The 16681-nt window shown below is 40.3% G+C and overlaps 1 protein-coding gene across 3 annotated transcripts in view; it reads left to right on the forward strand.

Moving 5' to 3' along the window:
• Window positions 1-16681, forward strand: part of SCAF8 (SR-related CTD associated factor 8) — a 77041-nt gene that overhangs the window by 38772 nt on the left and 21588 nt on the right. The gene's annotated exons all lie outside the window — the stretch shown is intronic.

The following is a 16681-nucleotide window of genomic DNA, read 5'->3' on the forward strand; positions in this document are numbered from 1 at the left end:
TTAATGGCAAACTAAAGTTTTTCACCAAGATTGTTTAGTAACGTTGAGGAAGTGTTGCTGGACAGATCTTTCTTCCCTGTTATTTTGTACCCACACATAGCAGATATTTTGCATTTTAGGTTGAAATTGCTAAGGGCTTTCTTAGTAATATGACACAATCAAGTGAAGCAACTGGCAGTATTCTTTCACTGATGGCATAATGGCTTTTAGCATGTTAATTTTGACTGTGATGTGGTGTTATAATAGGAAATATATTCCAGATTCCCAAATAGGTAGAGAAAATATTTTGCAAGTTTAATTGATCAATAAAATTATTCTCCTACAACTCAATACTTTGACAGCACTGCATGAGGATTAATCAAATATGTTGTTTCATTCTGTTTAAAATAAGCTAACTCATATTGACCACGAATACACATGGAATATTACAGCTGACAGTCCATCCAGTATTTTGCAGTTTCTTAGGAAAATGCATTGACAATCCCCGGAAAGTAAATTCTGTTGGTTAAAATTGATCTTCACTCAGTGACTACATTTGAACATACATAAATTATCTCGACATCTGATAGGCATGGTTCTGATTCTGTTGCAGTTCATAAACCTGTAAGTCATCAGTAACACTTTGCATAGTTCCTATAATTAACGTAAAATCATATCCTCATAATCAGAACTACTTTAAACAAAGCGTATATTTGGATTATTCATCTAAAACCTCTTGTTTCAAATCACAAGTGATTAAGCCAGTAGACTTATTTTTTAAAATATGTAAGCTGTTTTAAGACATCAGTCAGATTATTTAATAATAAAACTTGACTTTCTTTGTTTCCTGGTTTTTACTCTTATAGCATTGTTTGTTCAGAACTAACTCCATTGAGTTCAGTGGGGATTGCAGTCTTGGCATTCAATGAAATTTAACCTTTGGGGGCTTGTGCTTGTTCACTTTTAAAATAAGCTATCTTGGTCTTATTTATGGAGTACAGCTGATAAGTTTTTGCACTCCCTACAAATGTGATTTTCAGAAATGGCATTTTGAAAATGATAAGCAGATATAATTCTTCTTGAACAGTTTCTCAGGCAAGGAAGAACTGAGCTAGTTTACCTCTGAAACCCACAATTTCTGAAATTTTTACTTTTGAAAGCTCTTTTGCTTTTTACCTCACTTTTCTCCACTTGGTCCTCATGTTTGTTGTAAATCATACCCAACCATGGAACGACCTGAAAAGTGAAAATGATGTAACACCAATTTTCTCATGCTAAGCACCGAATAACCTTTGTGTATTTGTACTTTTGAAATACTGCATATTTTTGTAACAGATCAGTTCTTCAGTTTATCATGAAGCTTGGAATGGGAACCTTTAGAAGCATGGATAGATGGAAAATTTACAATCCCAAGCTAGATTTCAAAGCTTGTGTAAGCGTGCAGCATTTCTTGTTTTTCCCTTTCCTGTCCACTTTCCGTGCAGACAGACATTAAAACTACTGTAGAGTTAAATACATGGCATACAAACAGCCCCAGAGACACAGGGAAGAATGGTGCGTAGTACATGCTGGATCACCTGATTCAGGACTTCAAAGTATATATGGGATAAAGTATCCTATTTGTTGGAGTAGTCACAGGTGTTTTTCTGCCAGACCTCAAGCGACTCTAAAATAGAATTAGTTGTAAGTGTTGCTGCTGTCCCACAAAGTTACACATGGTGACAAGATGGAGCAAATGGTGAATGGAAACTACTCTTATATGTTATTTTACTTACGTTTATGGCCAGTGCTGAAGAATTTTCTCTTAATGCATTAGAAAAATAAGTAAAATACCATAGGACTGCCATAAATGGAATGTTTTGAAATACGCTTGCACTGTGAGCAGAATACTCTTGCACTGATTATGACCTAGAACATTGTGTCCTTAGTTTAATTCTGCCAAAAAATACTTTCATTAACATGAACCCAGTGTAGGGCATTTTTGGTCCACAGGCATAATTAGGTCCACCAGGCCACTGTAGCCAAGCAACACCCACCAGTGCCATTATATGATGCCAGTTGTAGGACAGGTAAGGATGTAGCTGTCAAGCTTCTGACATGCTATGCAAGAGGCTTGTGAAACCGTGTTGCACTTATGCACAGCTGATTGCTGCACTTACGGAGCACTATGCATAGCAAAGCCCCACATAGTGCTTTTCATGGGCTACACCTTTACCCACATGGTTTGAAAGTAAGTTGTGAGCAAAAACAGGTCACCTGATGTCAAAGCATCAGATGATTAACAGCTAGGGGGCCTCATCCACCTGACAGACTTGGCCTGTGGGTGGTGGGCTGAGGGAGATAACAATCTGGCCTACTAGTCAGATCCGATTCCTCACCCATGATGTAAAGTAATAAAAGTGCATATAAATGTGTACTAAATAAAGCATACATTTATTTCCATCAATTTAAAGGTCTTGGCTGAGATAAATGCATGAATTTTTGCAGTCAAACATGCAGCTGTTTAATTTTCATAACAATGCTCATGTTTAATGCAGCAGCAAATGTATTAAAACATTGAAAATCACAACTCCAGTTAAAAACAGCACAAAAAACTAACTAAAGCTTCTTTAAAAAATCAAAAAACAATGAAATGCAGAGGTTAAGATGTAAAGGGGAGGGGGAATACATTTAATACTCCCATCAGCGGGTGGCGCTGTGGTCTAAACCACAGAGCCTAGGGCTTGCCGATCGAAAGGTCGGTGGTTCGAATCCCTGCGACGGGGTGAGCTCCCATTGCTCGGTCCCTGCTCCTGCCAACCTAGCAGTTTGAAAGCACGAAGTGCAAATAGATAAATAGGTACCGCTCCAGCAGGGAGGTAAACAGCGTTTCCGTGCGCTCCTCTGGTTCGCCAGAAGCAGCTTAGTCATGCTGGCCGCATGACCCAGAAGCTGTCTGCGGACAAACGCCGGCTCCCTCAGCCAGTAAAGTGAGATGAGTGCCGCAACTCCAGAGTCATCCGCAACTGGACTAATCCAACCCAACAGGATAGTTAGTTTTTTACTTTCCTGGAGTAGATATGTCTATGTTATTCAGTTTTGGCAGTTTATGCTTACAGGATGGTAAGGAAATACAGAATCTTACTGAAGGAAAATGTTGAGATTTTCTTTTTTTTTTAAGTGGGGAAAACATCATGTATGGAAATACAACATTGACAAAGGTGTTGCTGTAACCAGCTTTAGCTAAGGGCCCAGCCACAATTTCTAATTGAAATCTCCAAAATTTGGAGCTGCTCCAGGCTGTCTTTGTTGTGTGTGTGGATGGTATTTAACAACTGCATCCCATCAGTACAATGATTTTTGTTTGCACAATAGCACTCCCCCTGTGTGTGGGGGGGGGGAATGTTCCATTCCGCAAAAAAAAATCCGTGCACCAGTGGAACAAGAGACTTAGCACTGCATTGGATTCTACTCAGCATCTTCTGTTGCCATTACTACACTTCTGTTGACCTGCTTAAAGTGCAGGCATGCTTGCTTCTCAGTAAGGGGCGGTTTTGGAGCTATGTGCTTAGAGAAGCACAGAACATGGTACCTCTGTTCTAAATGGCTTTGAGAAGAAGTACTGGTATTAAATAAGCTTATTGCTTGTGGGGATGTTTTCCAGTTCTAGGCAATGTGGGGGCAGAGGAGGCTGCTCCTCCCCTCCTGAAGAAAAGCATGTAGGATGGAAAGGATGTTTGAGCCTTTTGTTAGTCACCTAGCCCTCCTCTGCAACTTGGTCCCCTCTGAAACTTAACACATTGTTAATAATTAAAAAAACCTCACATGGATTTGCATATGCTAATGTATATGCATAGGTAGAATTTCAGAAATAATTACTATTAATGTAATTAATGTGATTCAGCTGATACGTCCAGTCAGCAGAAGGACTTCAACTTGCACAGTGGTTCTCTCCCCACTGTGTCCCATATGAACTTCTGGGCTCTTTTATTATGTCTCTTTGCTTTGCTATCACCACAGCCCTTTTCTTTCCAGCATTAGAGATGGTTCATTTTTCTATCTTTTCTTGTTTCCCCATTGCCAAGGCTTGTTCCTCCTTGGATCCTGAAAGAAGTTTAAATATGGTCCAGTTGCTCAGATTTTAATTTTGATGCGCAGGCAAATAATATCCTTTGGCAGATATTAGATATCATAGAGCACTGAGGACCTGAAAAAGTATCCTGTGATCACTGGTGCAATGAGGATCCATTCTCCAAGATGTCTCTCTTTTTCCCGAAAATCCTGGGTTTCCTCTCTGCTAAAGTTTTGTAAAACTGAAGATATAAGCTCTAGAACATCCGATTCTCACTCACCATGTCACCAACTTCTCGTCGGTAATTATAGATTTTCTTCAAGAGTTTGAAGTGATTTTAAAAATGATTTTAAAAATCACTAGTAGAATTTGGAGTCAATCTTTCCTCTGCGGTTTTTGTTTTAAGAAAAGACAGGTCGACACCAGCTTTAGAAAACATGCAATATCCCTGTTGATAGCTGAAATGCTATTGTTTGGGGCTCCAGTCAGTGTGAATCAAGACACTTGTAGTGGTGCTTCAGATTTGCAGATGGGAAGGAAAGTTTTTGCCTGTATGCATTCAGCATTCTGTATGTCCTAGAAACTCTCAGGACCATTTAAAAGAAATATGCAAACTAATACACTTCTGCATACCTGTTTCCCCAAGTGCAGGGAAACCACTATTTTATTTTTGGGTGGCCTCATTTTGCTTCCTGACTGATAGGTGCTTAATTACCTAGTTCAGTATTGGAAGGAGTAAAACATTTGAATTACATTTAATGGTGATAATTTTATTCATTTGTGGCACCTAAAATATATACTATAGTCTCTGCGCTGCTCATCTGACTAAAATATTGCAATTAAGTTGATGCCAATAAATCCTGTGCTATTAGAGAACTGTTCATGAATTCAAAGTACAGACTCTCAGAGGAGGCTATTCTCTATATCAGAGAATAGTCCATACGTGCCCATTTGCTTATTGAATCTATCTAAGTCAGTGCTTTGGGCTGCTTTCTTAGGAAGCTTCCTTATACTGTGTCCTTAGATCCATGTGGCTTTCTCCATATCTGGTACCTGATCTTTTATTTAATTGGTGGTGCCAGGAATTGAACCAGAGACTTGCAAAAGCATGTGCTCTGCCACTGAGTTATGTTCCCGTCCAAATGCACTTGAACCCGTGGAGCTAAGCTCCTTAGAGCAGGGATAGGCAACCTAAGGCCTTTGGGCCGGATGTAGCCCAATCGCCTTCTCAATCCGGCCCACAGACGGTCCGGGAATCAGTGTGTTTTTACTTGAGTAGAATGTGTGCTTTTATTTAAAATGCATCTCTGGGTTATTTGTGGGGCATAGGAATTCGTTCATTCCTCCCCCCCAAAAAAAAATAGTCCGGCCCACCACATGGTCTGAGGGACAGTGAACCAGCCCACAGCTGAAAAAGGTTGCCTTAGAGGGTATTCTGGCTCTTACACAATCTGAAAACAAACCTTTTCAAATGTAAGAATAAAGTGTGCTTTTGCTATTTGGGAAATATCATCTGCTATCTGAATCATATCCGCAAGAAGTGCACAAAAGATCCACCACTGTGTGTAAATTGGGCTGTGTCAGATTGTTGGGAGACATGCGACAAGCATCTAAACTGTTAGAAATTCTAGTTGATTCATCAATACAAGGGAACATTGGATAACCACAGCATTGATTCCCTAATATGAAATGCACATGAAAGGTGACTAATGAAAGTTGTCAAATTGCTCTTGAAAGGGGTGTGTAGATGCTGAAGAAGTGAAGCAGTTCATGTGGATGTACAGTTGGGAGTTTTTGAAAAAGGTATCTGAGCTTGCTTTCAGTTCTTTATCTGGCTTCATTATACTTAGCAAAAGTACACATGGCCACCAGAATGCTATGTTCTTCAGGGCTATTTGTTCATTTTGATACTCCCTGGTGCATGCAAACCATTTCCCATTACTCGCTGTCCTACAAGTCATCATTACACTGGTACCTCAGGTTACATACGCTTCAGGTTACATACGCTTCAGGTTACAGACTCCGCTAGCCCAGAAATAGTGCTTCAGGTTAAGAACTTTGCTTCACGATGAGAACAGAAATTGTGCTCTGGCGGCGCGGCGGCAGCAGGAGGCCCCATTAGCAAAAGTGGTGCTTCAGGTTAAGAACAGTTTCAGGTTAAGAACGGACCTCCGGAACGAATTAAGTACGTAACCCGAGGTACCACTGTATGTCTGAACCAAAAGAAAGGGCAGCTTTTGTGACACTTTAATCAGCATTGATTGAATATTCTCTTACTATTTTTTAGGGTAAGACAAAAGGCAACAAATGTTCCTATATTCAGGAAAGGACTTCCTAAACGGGAATCCATTTTCCCTAAGTGACATCATTTTAGTGCATATTTTCTGATTGACCAGGATAACCCGTGTAACTAGTCCAGGACGTACTGCCCTCTCTGACTTAGTTGTGTTGCCCTCCATCAGGTGGCTTTATAGCTAGCTACCCAAACTGGGATTACAGCATCATGAAATCATTGTGTTTATTATATTGTCGCTGATTGGCTGGGATCACTCTGGAAAGGAGAGACCCATAAATGGTAATTGAAGAAGCATCATATGGGGGTGGGGGGGGGAGCAAGTGCCCATGGGTAGCAGGGATGGATGAGTAATCCATTTAGTCCAAATACTGAAGCAAAGTGACCTAAATTGCCAGACTTGCTTATAGATTTTGGTTCTTGTGCTGCAGTTTTTAGTCCAAAAAAACCCAATCCATTTTAGGGGGGAAATGCATTAGAAAGTATACAAAAGGAAGGGGGAAGACTGCATGCAAAATGCCTATATAATGTAACCAGTTTAAGTGTTTTGTGGTTGGTTGGTTTTTTTAAATGTACAAAACTTGGGATGGATGAACCTATGATTGAACACACTCAGAACTGATAAAGGGTGAAAATAAACTGATGTGTCCATCTGTAAAGAACAGGATCAAAAAAGGTGAAAATGTAAAGGGTATGTCTACTCACTGAGAGTGCTACTTTCATTTTGAAAAGTGGAAACAGAAATTTTCAGCGCTGTGCTAACACTACATTCCTTCAGTAGCCTATAAACGCAAGAGGTAGGTTAATGCCAGCCCACCTGTACAATGTTTGGCTAAAAATAGAAGTGAAAGAGCTTAGTTTTGTTGTATCTTATTTTTGAAGGCTTTAATTTTTTTTAAGAAACTTGATAGGCAGCCAAGAAATGGTACATGCCTTTTCTTACATTTCCATTACCCCTTCCACCCACAGTGTGCATAGCCTAACATTATAATCAAACCAAGCATGCATTAAACTGTCATCCCTTAAAGGGAAAAATGTCTTCTAATAGGGCCTGAAAGTGATCTCAAAAGCAATTCCTAAGTTTTCAATTGCTTCTTAAAATATAGCTGCTGTAAAGTTTGCCCATAATTGCCTTTCACGTTTTCATGAATTATTTTCTGTGCAGTAAAATAGAATTCACCTCACAGTTGTAAATGAGAAGCAGGGGCCAGCAGGAAATATCGTTTTAAAGAATCGGGTATAAAGAGGAGACCCTTGGTTCAGTTGTGGGAAAATTGGGATATTTATGTCAAGAGAGATTTTAGACTATATAAAATGATTGTATCAATGATACAATTTCATGGAAGAGACATTTACTAAAATTATGTGTGTGTTAGTTACAAAAGGAAATTGACCTTCATAGCTGTGTATCTGCAGCTTACCTAAAGATTTACTGGTGGTGTCTTCTTATTAATATATATGGAATTACTCTGTAATTAAGGGGAGGGGGTTTCAGTTGAGCTTACTGCAATATGGCAGAATTATCCCTCCTATTCAGGCAGTTCCATGGAAAAAGCATAGAATGGCAACTAACAGAATAATATCTAAGAAATTGCACGCCATTGTCCAAGCTATTAAAGCAGTTTGAATAAGAATCCAATGCCTGCATCTAAAACTCACTCCAGTACATATCATCTGTTTTTCTGGCTATTCTACACTGTCTTATAATTGCTCTTTTTTTACCACTGCTCTTTTTTTACAACAGTAAAAAAGAAAGGAGATAGGGAGATAAAACCATAAGGATAGAAAAGAAAGGTAGCTGTAGTGTAGTGTGAAGGAGAAAAGTAAACTGAAAATAAAGCTGTACACCCTCTTCCAATCTTTTACTCATTCTGCATCATTTTTTATCATTAACAACCTGATCTAGTGGAAGGTGCACTTGGTATCTCTGCCATTCACCACTGACTTCACACAGGTCACTGACACGTCCCAGTGTCAGTATGTGTTACATGTCTCAGTATCTTCTTCCAAAATAGCCCAAGTGTTTCACCATATGCAATAACACTTGCTGTTCCTTCGGCATCTTTGTACAGCCTTTTTAATCTTCCTCTCCAATCCAGATACCAAAGTCATGTGTTGGCTGTCATTATATTCAGCAGCATATCCAAGCAGCCTTTGAAGAGCAGGATTGTTCCATTGCTGTCATCCATTTTAGTTCATCATGGCTGCTCTCATGTTTGCTGAAATTGATGGTTCCTTGGATCTAGCAAGACCCAGGTTAACATTTTGAGATGTGATTGTTGAATAAAGGACATTTTGAATATTCTGCTATAACGTAGCACCCATTTGTACGGTATCTCAGCTCTTGTCCTAGATAGATACCAAAGTATATCTCTATTTGTCAAAGATAGCCAGGATCCAAAGGCTTGAAAGCAACATTCTGCACATAGAATCATAGAATCATAGAGTTGGAATAGACCACAAGGGCCATCGAGTCCAACCCCCTGCCAAGCAGGAAACACCATCAGAGCACTCCTGACATATGGTTGTCAAGCCTCTGCTTAAAGACCTCCAAAGTAGGAGACTCCACCACACTCCTGGGCAGCAAATTCCACTGTCGAACAGCTCTTACTGTCAGGAAGTTCTTCCTAATGTTTAGGTGGAATCTTCTTTCTTGTAGTTTGGATCCATTGCTCCATGTCCGCTTCTCTGGAGCAGCAGAAAACAACCTTTCTCCCTCCTCTATATGACATCCTTTTATATATTTGAACATGGCTATCATATCACCCCTTAACCTCCTCTTCTCCAGGCTAAACATGCCCAGCTCCCTTAGCCATTCCTCATAAGGCATCGTTTCCAGGCCTTTGACCATTTTGGTTGCCCTCCTCTGGACACGTTCCAGTTTGTCAGTGTCCTTCTTGAACTGTGGTGCCCAGAACTGGACACAGTACTCCAGGTGAGGTCTGACCAGAGCAGAATACAGTGGCACTATTACTTCCCTTGATCTAGATGCTATACTCCTATTGATGCAGCCCAGAATTGCATTGGCTTTTTTAGCTGCCGTGTCACACTGTTGGCTCATGTCAAGTTTGTGGTCAACCAAGACTCCTAGATCCTTTTCACATGTACTGCTCTCAAGCCAGGTGTCACCCATCTTGTATTTGTGCCTCTCTTTTTTTTTTTTTTTTTTTTTTTTTTGCCCAAGTGCAATACTTTACATTTCTCCCTGTTAAAGTTCATCTTGTTTGTTTTGGCCCAGTTCTCTAATCTGTCAAGGTCGTTTTGAAGTGTGATCCTGTCCTCTGGGGTGTTAGCCACCCCTCTCAGTTTGACATGCACCAGAACTTTTCAGGCTACTCCTTCCCAATGAACCTCCCCAAATTCTGCTCTTGAAGTTTAGTGGATTCTTCTCAGCTGCATTTGATGCTGTGTAAGGGGATGAAAAAGAAAATGGACAGCAAACTATTTTGCTGTCTGACCTAGGACACAAGAACTTTCTTTATGCCACATCAGAACATTGGTCCATGTAGCTTGTTGCTCTCTCCACTGATTGACAGAAGTTTTTAAGGGTTTCAGACAAGAGCCTTTCTCAGTTGAACATGGAGATGCTGAGGATTGAAATGTGAAGCTTTGGCATGTTCTACCACTGAGCCGTAGCTCTTCCCCACTTCAAGTTAATCAGACGTTGATTTAAAATTATCCTGGATCAATATAAGCAGCCAGTCTCTTGGGGTTCTTTAAAAATATATTTAAAATAAAATAAAATAAATGACCAGTAGCACCTTAGAGACCAACTAAGATTGTTCTTTAAAGTTACACCTCAAGTTACAGTGGATCATTGCATGCTTGCACTGAATTTTGAGCTCCATATAAGCTAAGGGGCATGGAGTCTCGTTTATGCTGTCTGCTAACTTCAGCTGTAAATTAATCACTTCATTATGTAATCCAATTAGATACTGCATTAATTGGAAAGCTGGTAGTATCAACACACAGCTTCTCATGCAAATAAGTACTTTATTGTTTTCAGGGCTTAACCCTTGATTTCTTTGTGCTCTCTTTTTGGAAGATTATTTTTATTCATTTCATTTCATTCTGTTTGTGGAGTGCATCTTATGGAACATCTTGGAGCAATAAAAATATCAATGATAAAAGAACACAATATCATATGTATCAAATCCAATACCTGAGGGGGGGTGGGTCCTCCACTTAAAAGATCTTTTGAAATAGGGAGGTCTTCACTGAAAAGACAAAAAAGACTCCACTGGTCTGATATGTAAGAGGAGGGAGTTCCAAATGGTAGGTGCCGCCACACTGAAAACCTGATTCCAACAACATGTGGAACAAACCTCCTGATGAGATGATTTCTGCAGGATGCCTCCTTCACAGCACAGTGAACAGTTGGATGTAAGCGGTGAGCCCATCTTTTAGGAGGACAAATTTCATCAGTACTTCTGTCAGCATTGAAAGCCACTAATAAGATAATATATTGGCTTAATGTGACTTGAACAAAATCAAAGCTGCGAGACACTTTAACACACATTTCCTGGAATTCTGTAGATTTAGTCTCTGATTAACGTGACTTGCAATGATCACCTTATTATTAGCAAATTTCTGCTTTGGTTGTAAGATAGGAGATAACATCCATTTTGCCTTTTTTTAAGACTACATTTCTGCAGCATACTGGTGGTGTGGGGTATTAATATCAGGTTTGTATAACAACAGATATCTGATCACAGATTTAAACAGTAGTTTAAAACATTAGACCACTGTAAATAATTTCTTGATTTGTCAAATTGCATTGACACATAAGGGATTTTAAAAGAAAATCACAATTTCTGTCTCCCTGAAAGCAACCAATTCAAAATTACTTCGTGACAACACCGCTTAGAGATTGCTGATTAAGCAATATATAAATTATTGAAGTAAATGGACAATAAATAAAATGACAAGTAACCAGTTCCTTTAAATAGCATTCTTTGGTTTATTCTGGACCCATGCTATGTCACAAATTTTGTCAGTTTGTTGAACCCTCAGACTTCCAAATTTTATACTGTATAATGATTTTGTAGTGCCTAATGAATGAATACAACAGCTTTTCACCAGTGATCTAGTTCATGATACTATAATCCCCGAAAAGCTCCAATCATGTCCTGTTAATGCTGTCTATATCTTACCTTGAGAGCTGTGTGGTTGCTGCCACTACTGTGGTTGCTCCCAAACTGCCCTCCAGAATAATTACCGTATTTTTTGCTCTATAAGACTCACTTTTTCCCTCCTAAAAAGTAAGGGGAAATGTGTGTGCGTCTTATGGAGCGAATGCAGGCTGCGCAGCTATCCCAGAAGCCAGAACAGCAAGAGGGATTGCTGCTTTCACTGCAGTGATCCCTCTTGCTGTTCTGGCTTCTGAGATTCAGAATATTTTTTTTCTTGTTTTCCTCCTCCAAAAACTAGGTGCGTCTTTTGGTCTGGTGCGTCTTATAGAGCGAAAAATACGGTACATCTGTCATTTTTTATTACTCTTCATATTTATACCCTGCCATTCCTCCATTAGGATCCCAGGGCGGTGCATAGATCAGCAAAGAATACAAATAAAATTACAACCTTGAAAACCTGCAATAGCGTCAGTAAAATACAGAATTGGCAGTGCAGTTTTCAAAGAATAACAGGTCATCAGCCAAATCCACCCTTCCCTAAAGCCCCTGGATAAACAAGTGGATCTTTAGCTTTTGGTGGAATAATGTTCGTGTGGGCCACAAGCACATCTCTGTCGGGATACTGTTCCACAGTCAGGATGCCATTACAGAGAAGGCCTAGCCCCATGTCACCACCAGTTGGGCCAGTGGGAGACACTGTTACTTGTGTGGTTGTGTATCACTCTCCTTACGCATCTGCTTAATGGGTCAGATACTGTTACCATTGCATACAATCCACTATTGTCACATAAGTAGGAGGTGTAAATGCTGCCAGGAGCAGCTTAGAGCGACTTGTAGGAGTAGAGGCAATTGTGCAGCTAAAACAGTGTCTAAATGGCTTCAGAATGGGGTCTGTTTGCACATAATGCTAAAATCATGGTTTGGTACACGGGTGTAGAGCCTGTGGGCCTAATTAGGTCTGGCATGGGTCCCAGTTTGGCTGGCGTGGCTATTTCCCCCAATCCATGTAACCTGCCCCACACCTGATGTCGTATGTGATGACAGCCAGAAATGCAGCTGCCAATGAACAATTGAGAGCCTTACAAGTGCTCCCTGTTGTGCCTTGGCAAGGGAGGCTTGAAGTCAGAGCCAAGCAGGTGATTGGTGGTGACAGCAAGCCAGCAGCGGATCAGCAGTTCAATGGTGTTCACCACCAGGAGCTTCATAGCATAGCCAATCCCAGCAGATTTCTATAAACTCCAACCCCTCCTCAGTTCTGTATTGTATATACCGGTAGATGGGAATTCAAAGAATCTTGCATGAACCAGGAATACAGTGGTACCTCGCAAGACGAATGCCTCGCAAGACGAAAAACGCGCAAGACGAAAGAGTTTTCCGTTTTTTGAGTCGTTCCGCAAGACGAATTTCCCTATGGGCTTGCTTCGCAAGACGAAACGTCTTGCGAGTTCTTGCAAGTTTGTTTCCTTTTTCTTAAAGCCGCTAAGCCGTTAATAGCCGCTAAGCCTCTAATAGCCGTGCTTCGCAAGACGAAAAAACCGCAAGACGAAGAGACTCGCGGAACGGATTAATTTCGTCTTGCGAGGCACCACTGTACTGGTTTACAACGTTGGTTTGTTAAACAAGCCAGCTTCATAAATTATGGTTTGAAATTGCTTGACTCAACAATTAACCATCATTTATTGTAAACCAAGATTCCAGATACAATGGAACGGTCTTCTTTTGTGTGGCATTGCCCTTTCAGGATTCTACTCTGAGAAGAACTAGCATTGAATACCACCCACATGCTAGAATACATGTGTGTTGATAGTTGGGAGGGGGTATAATTCTGGATGCTTTTGTTGAAATGAGAGACAGAAATGGCTTGCTAAGTGTTTCTGTTTTTCTCTCATGCTCTTTACACAATTCCCTATTTCCTTTGAAAGAGATTTTTTTTAAAACAATGTTATCATCACCACCAGCAGCAGCATTGTAGTGGGACTAGAAATGTATCCTAAGAGTGTGTTTGTTGCTCAATTCCCCATTTACTTCAGGGGAGATTTTTTCTTGTTACCAATATCATCATCACCATCATCACTGTAGTAGCTGTAGTAGCACTGCAGCCTGGGTGTTCTGCTTCATGCTTTTGCTATTCATCATCTTGGACTATATCATCCTCATTCAACTCAGTGTTGCAGAATGAATGTTTTGTTAACATCATTGTTATGCTCACAGCACAGTATAGGTGACTTATTGAAATTAATGTCCCTAACTAATTAATTTCAGTGGGTTTACTCTGAGAAAAATCTACTTGAATACCATTGTGCGTGTACTAAGCGTTTGTAAAAATGCAATTATTAAATGCTCACAGTATCTTTGTAAGGGATGGATATGAGGAGAAACTTCCTGACCCCATTGACCAAACCCCCACAATCTCCTAGCCATCCTACCAGGTCCAGGGGGCAGCAGTTGCCACAAAGTAAATGTCCTCTGAGGCATGTAGGAGAAGGGGAGAGAACCTGTAAGCTTGATCCTTTGTTCTATGAGACACATCTACACAGCACAAAGCGTCCTGTTAAGCTTATTATTTATCTATCATGTTTTAGGACAGCAAGGGGGCCAAGGAGGAGTTTTCAGTAGCTGCCAGTATATTCGAGAAACACTTTCCTAAAAAGATTAACCAAACCCAAATCTGTGCATTTTCCAAAATATTGCAGTACCTTCTTATTACTTCCATTGGTTTCTGGCAACCAGAGAAAGGATGGTAAAGAAGGTGGAGATTTAACATTTGTAAGGTTCTGTTTATTATATGCTTACGGGTTGCCTATTAAATGTGGAAGGACTGGAACTCCAAAAGAAATAGATTGAATGAAAGACTGGCTGGTGTAAGGCCACAAACTTGGTGGTATTAATATTTCTTTATTTACCTCTTTAAATGATGTTGCTAGGCAGTTTGGTGCTTTCTAGTTATCTTACTAGCAAATTATTATGTACACAGTGCAGAATAGCAGCAACTTTTCTTTTTGATGTACAGGAGAGAGGTCCCATTTCTATGAGGGGTGTGTGTGCACGCACTCCTTTTTGCTCTAGATGAGTGACGTTCGATAAAAGATGTAGGGCAGGGGTTGCTGACATGGTTGGACTGCAGCCCCAGTCAGTATGGGCAGTGGTTAGAGATGATGAGAGCTGTAGTCTCGGAACATTAGGAGAGCACCACATTGGTTATTCATGTTTCTACAAGTCAGAAATAACATATTCTTTCCATATACGTATGTAATACATGTTGCACACATCCTTGCCTGTAAGCAAGCTTTCAGCAGCTATAATGACAGTTTACATACATTCTACCCACCCAACACTTTTATATCTCTCTACCCCCCACCCAAGCCACAGTTGAGGACAGTATCCCCACTGTGTATTTAAGATTGTCAGCAATTTGGTAGCAAGATTAGTCTCTTCTGTTTATGTAACTCTGGAAGGTGTTGCATACACTATTAGTGTAATGCTAATAATTCAAATTCTTAATAAATGTAGGTAAGCATAGTAGTTGAAGTCTTGCAATGCTCATTCTTGTTCCCCCAATTTTATCCCAGTGGCAGCAGTCTGCCACACAGCTTGTCAGAAGTCTGGAATCTTTACGGATCACATTTGCTTGTTACCTGTGTGCATGCAGTCTTGCCAAAAGCCAGAAAAGCAAGTTTTACATCAGGTTATATCTGTTTTTTTTAATAATAATAATGCAGCCACACAAAACTAAAACATGAGTAGAATTGGTAGCTTCTATTGTTAATCTTAGCAGTTTTGCATCTTGCCTTTTTGCCACAACTAGAGGAAGATGCTCCCTGCAACTTGATGCTCTTTCATCCTGTACTTACGATGATAGCACCCTTGGATGCCAGCAATAAGGTGCCAAAGGTCTATTATTTTGTTGTATCATGTATGGAGAGCAGTATTTTCCTCTTCTTGAGGAATGCTAACTTCCATTTTGCATTAAGACCGGGATGGGGAACTTGTGCCCGTTCTGATATTTTTGGATTTCCAACTCCCATCAGCTGCAGCTGGCATGGCCAATGTAATCCATTAACATCTGGAGGGCCACTGGTTTCCCATCCCTGCCTTAATGGGACTAGCTGGTTAAAACCTCTAAATGGCTGACTTCTCATTCCACTTCCTCATTAAAAGGCTGCTGCACTAGCATTCCCAACAGTTTATTAATCTTTCACTTCACGTTCTTGAATTCAAGCCTCTTAGCACCCGTTCTTCAGCTGCAGCTGTTAGCCTTTCTTGGGCTAGAATCCCAATACTTAACCTTCTGTGGGATTAAGAACATAGGCTTCTTTTGTCATGTTGCACGAAATGAGACTGGAGAGGCCAGATACAATCATTCCTCAAGGTCTCATCCAGACCCCGATCTCTGGTACAAAGTGTTGCTCCCCTGAGGTCTCCAACAATATACAGAAATTTCAGGTGGGCTTGCAAGTGGCAGGTGCATTTAACCACCGTCATTTTTGTGGGGACTTGTAACATTTAGTTTGTTTCATAAATGGTTGGTAAGCGTTAATTGCAGTAGTTTAACATGGGGAAATCTCATTTCTCACATATTTCATCTACTTTACAGACTAGTAAAATGGAAAAACGGCAAGGGTGGCTTGATTAGAGCATCTGACTAGCTTTTTGACTGGAAAGAATTATTACTCTCTTCACACACACACACACACAGCAAATGACAAACTGCACTATTGATACTAGGATTTGGGATCTTTCTTTTTACTCCCCATCATCTTGCCAAGATTCTGAAGCATGCCACAATCAGAGAAGAGGAAGAAAAGAAAAACAGGAAGCAAGAAACAAATGCTCTTCAGAAGCAGGACACCAGGAATGTCACAAGGCTCTGATGTCTGGGTCATCCAATACAGATTTGTAATGGTGGGACGGCTGCTATACACTCTACAGGTGGGGCCAGTTCAAAGTTGGCTGCTCTTCACAGCATTATCTAGACCCCATTGATGCTTAGGGCTGGGTATGAACAAAGTGCATACATTATGCCAGTACAATTTAATTGATTGATTGATTCATTCATTAACTATGTTTATGCCACTCGGTCATAGCAAAACCTCTTAAGCAGTTTACAAGAAATCTTACAATTGTCATTGAAAAGGACTCTTTGAGCCTTCATTATAGACAATTTGTGTTCTGGTATGACCCTGGGAGAGGCATACATAAGACCGAGGTGAAAGCATAATGCCCTCC

Source organism: Podarcis bocagei (assembly GCF_964188305.1).
Source record: "Podarcis bocagei genome assembly, chromosome: 3".
Lineage (NCBI taxonomy): Eukaryota > Metazoa > Chordata > Lepidosauria > Squamata > Lacertidae > Podarcis > Podarcis bocagei.